Genomic DNA, 4927 nt, shown 5'->3' with positions numbered 1-4927 from the left:
TTTAGCAGGGTAAGACTAGTTTGCTGCGGGTAATATACTTACCACGTGAACAAAATCATTCTTTAGCATGTTCTTCGTTAAATCTATAGAAAGAAAAATAATTGAATATATGCATGAACAAACGGCAGACATAAGACAGCACGGTCCAAAAACATTAAAATAGCGAAGCAGTGTCACATTTGTAAGGGGAACTTGGGTTGCCGCACATATTCTTACACAAAATTGACAGTGTCATTAATAATTGATTTCAAGGTTAATAAAACCAGTCCCTAAGGCCATTGGAAAGCTGCAATATTTAATGAATAGACTATGTTTATACCTTGACGATAAAATTATAGAAACAATACATTAATTTTAAAATCCGAGTAATAAGTACTCTACAGTGTGTATAAACGAAGCTGCTGTTTCTTGGTTTTGTTTGTTTGGTTTGGGTTTAACGCCGTTTTTCAACAGTATTTCAGTCATGTAACGGCGGGCAGTTAACCTAACCAGTGTTCCTGGATTCTGTACCAGTACAAACCTGTTCTCCGCAAGTAACTGCCAATTTCCCCACATGAATCAGAGGTGGAGGACTAATGATATCAGACACAATGTCGTTTATCAAATAGTCACGGAGAACATACGCCCCGCCCGAGGATCGAACTCGTGACCCCGAGATCCGTAGACTAACGCTCTTACCTATTGAGCTAAGCGGGCGGGCTTTTCTTGGTACTGCATTAGACGTACACACACTACCGCCATTTTTATCATATGGAATGTTTTTCTTTTCTGTGATACTTTAATGCTTGTACACTGTACATGTTTTATGAGGTATATCACACTCAAAAGTAAGCATGGTAGAGTTATAGTTAGTGTACACTTCACTTCTTAATTTTGCTGTATCATTATGTGATATATCATATTGAAAGTATTAACAAAATAATTCCAAATTTCCTGGATAAAAATCGTATAAAATTTCCAGGTTTTGATGTGGAAGACCAAAGGTGTCCCTGGGCGTAATTTCAGGCACAAGCAAGCGCCTAGGTATAATCACAAACCTTCCGTAAGCCAGATGGATGGCTTAAAAGCCAGATGGATGATTTAAAAGCCTTTCTCAGATGAAATAATTTTACAACCTAAGCGAGATTCCGAGCTCAAAGCGGTAGAGGGCAAGTGATTCAAAGTCATTGACCTTAACCACCTTGCCACCGGGACTCCCGAAAAGAAAGCTTTTTATATGAGGAAGTCAACCAGCTGGCTTATGGAAGGTCGGTAGTTCTACCAGGGTGCCTGTCCGTGGTAAAGTAATGCCCGGAGTAGCAACCGGGGTCCTTTTCACCTTCGATTGCTGGAACAGTTGGCGTACGATCTGAATTGTGTTGGTGTGGCATTAAACTCATACAAAACTGATATCATGTTGATGAAGTATACCAAGTTTCGTTACTGCAAAGTCCTACCAAGAGGCCAACGGGGATTTATATGCTCACCGGAGAGGACATTGACCGTGTGGCCTTGCTTTGATAAAATTTGGTAAACACCCTTGAAACAGTTAGCTATACGTTATCTAAATGGTTTTCTCATTTGATGTGACGGCCCAAAATGCGTTACCATTATAACAAACGTTAATTTAGTGGCCGTTAATCCATGAGTTCATGAAAATAAATTGTTTCAAGATTCTTCTATTTACTATCATTTTGTTTTTCAAACGGTTCAGCCGGGACCATTTCAAATATCTAAGCTCTAGGCCTTCTGGTTTATTTTTAGAAAATTTTGAAGATTTTTCTATGTACAATCAAGTAACCCTATGGGGCGGGGACAATTTGACCCCGGGGGTCGTGATTTGGACAAATTAAAACACTTCAGGTTAATGTTTATTAATGATTATAATTTTAAACATAAAATGAGCTATAGTTTTTATTAATTTTATTCTATTTAGATAAATAGATGTAAAATGCCTATATTAAATGTACTGGTCATCTTTGGTACAAAAATAAAGGGAAAAAAATTTTTTGTATAATTTTCAGTTTTGGTAGAGAGAAGTTTGAGTATTTACAGTTGTTTGACCTGTCTTACCCTGTGGCAGTCCCATTATGATTAAATGCAGTGGGTATTATGCTTTTGTATGTTAAACAAAGGTCTCAAAGCATTTATATGCTGTATGACTGCATACTTGCTTCTGAAATAATTGTACAAGTCAGCTAAAAGATTGACATTCCTGACAAGACGTGAACCTTCTGGACTTTATGTCAGCCTGGCATAAACATTTCTTTCCTGTAGCTTTGTGTATCCCTCAATTTACTGAGTACATATCTCCATTAAAGATAATGCTAATAGACATGTTTTAGTAATAAATGTGTGATAGCTTTGTAATGTAAACACTTTAAAAATAGAATGAAAATGTACTTTGATAACAAACATTGAAATGCAAATTTATCAGTATATTGTATCAGTCAGTAAAAACATGAAGTACATTTTCATCTTTATATTAAGAAAATGAAAACAATTATATTCAAATGCTTTGACACTGATTTTATGTTGATTACCCGGAAAGTGTGTGAATTAATGTTTTACAATATTTCAGAACTTGAAGACAATGGTTAGTGCAGAAGGGACAAAAAAGTAATAATAAAAGTAACAGATATAAATAAGGTAAACTATTGTGATAAAAAGACATGGCCAGTGCTGCACATCACATTTTAGGCAACATGTAGATTTAATTTTGCCACTTATTAGTTCTGTAAAGCTGATATGATTAGGATTAATATTTTTACTGTGACCTTTATTCACATGATTTTGTCAATCCTGACAATCTGTTCATTGGCATAAAATAGTTAAAGACTGCATTGTATCACATAAAAATATGTCTGCATAGTTGCCTAACATTAAATGTCAAATTGTAAACAAGGAAATTCTAAATTTGGAGAATCTTTTGTTGTTTTTCTTCATTTAGCTCAGTTGAAAGAGATGTAGTTTGAAGCAATTTTTGAAGCTCACTCTGAAGCAAAAACCTCTCTATAACAACATCATGAGAATTTCCCTAACTTGAAATATAACTATCAAATTTACCTCTCCAGAACAACAACCTAAACATAACTAAAAATATTTGTATATCCCACAGGGTGTTGCTCTACAGAGGTTGCACTGTACTTATAATATCTATTGTTTTCAAATGCTTTAAGAAAAACAACACTTACAACAAGGGGAAAAGTGAACATCTATTACTGATAAGGTGAAGTTTTGGCAGTTCTCAAGTTCATTGTTTTTGCATGTTATATAAAAACACTTTAGGTAGTTTATCATTATTACATCATATACTAATCAGAGGTTGTAGGTTGTTGTTGGAGCTTTTAGGTGAGATCAAAGGTGAACATCATCAGATTTATCTGTTTATAGTTTTCACTATTACACTGAATATGTACATTGAATGTTATAAAATATGCAATCTTTTCAGACAGTCCTATTAAATAACTTGTCATTTAGTGAATCTAAGTATATGTAAAATTTAAATAAAGCAACAAGCCAAGCTGCTTAAGACAGGTGATTCCTTAGACAAGTTGAAATAAGACAAAATGTCAATTTGTAGAGTTACCCGACTTGCTGCTTGATAAAATATTTCCAAGAATATCTGTAAATGTCAAAAATGATGTTATTATTGTTTTACAACCTGCTATGTTTTATTCTCTTTATGTAATAAAGTTTTACTTTAAATTGTATTTCCAGAAGTGCTACAAGTGTGTTGTTCGGTGAAGTGGACTTTACCCCAACTATGCTTCATGATGTATATTCAAGTGTGAGACAGCCATGCACCAGCTGTAAACTGAGATGGACCCATACATGAAATATGTTGACTTGTCTATGTATTATCATCTGTACAGAACGTGTTTATGACAAGAATGTATACATATATTGTTAAATCATTTTTTATTTCCATTATGGCATGCATGTAAGAAGCAAGTATTAATTTAACAATTGCATTGATAGAAATGTTAAAACGTGATCAATCTAATTTAAAGAATAACCTGTAATTGGACATTTGAAGTTTCATATTATTTGTGGTGGAGATTGACCCAGTCATTCAGCAACTTATACTGTCTGTGAGTCATTTCTTGTATGTTATAGTTTTCTTAATAATGCATTAAATATCAAAATTACGGTTAAATGAACTCATTCATCACTTGTAGATTAATGTTAAAGCAGTTCAACATTTCACCATAACTTCATTAATATTCAACCAGATTTGTCACATATTTTCATATAAACATTTGTATGATACAGTCTAATCTAATCTAGAAATGATGTTCAACAACTGTTCAGTGATATAATTTTTGTTGTTTTGATGTCTCAACAAAACTTAAGTATTTTACAATTTGGTTCGTAGAAAGGAAATGGTTGTTTTGTTTATATGTTTTATTTATTTCCATCCAGGGGAATAAAGAAATATACATTTAAAATATCACATCGTTCATTCCAGATAAGTACATTACATAATCAAGATAAAAGAAATAACAACAATTATGTTGGTGGAATTTTATTTTAAACAAGAGGGCCATGAAGGCCCTGTATCGCTCACCTGACCTATTGACCAAAAGATCATCAAGATTAACATTCTAACCAAGTTTCATTAAGGATGTAGGAGCGAATTTTTTTTCTAACGTAAAGAATTTTTTCATACTCTGTGAGCTTGAAGAACATTTGTTTCCAAGACAAACGAAAGAAGAAAAAACATAGGTCACCGAACTGGTTTTAATTTTATAGGGCATTTTCTTCACCCACTGCTTAAGCATTTCTGAAATTTTGTAAAATTAGAACAATGGTGGTACTTTATAAAACATATAATATCCCACTTAATGTTATAGGGATTTTGGGTGTTACAGGTTAATATGAATACAAGGTGATGCCAGTATTATATAAGTATAAATGTCACTAACAATTCTCTTTCATTTTCACA

General features: G+C 33.3%; 1 long non-coding RNA gene across 1 annotated transcript; it reads left to right on the top strand.

Annotated features, from left to right (window-relative positions):
* LOC128556451 (uncharacterized) lies at positions 1–4557 on the top strand. The gene is made up of 4 exons (XR_008370679.1): positions 1–1509; positions 2004–2082; positions 2561–2628; positions 3700–4557. It is a non-coding gene; the product is annotated as an uncharacterized LOC128556451 (long non-coding RNA).
* Positions 4558–4927: the final 370 nt, after the last annotated feature.

The sequence above is a fragment of the Mercenaria mercenaria genome, chromosome 4, assembly GCF_021730395.1.
Source record: "Mercenaria mercenaria strain notata chromosome 4, MADL_Memer_1, whole genome shotgun sequence".
Taxonomy (NCBI): domain Eukaryota; kingdom Metazoa; phylum Mollusca; class Bivalvia; order Venerida; family Veneridae; genus Mercenaria; species Mercenaria mercenaria.
Note: the sequence above shows the minus strand (reverse complement) of the source record. Positions and strands in the feature narration are given on the sequence as shown.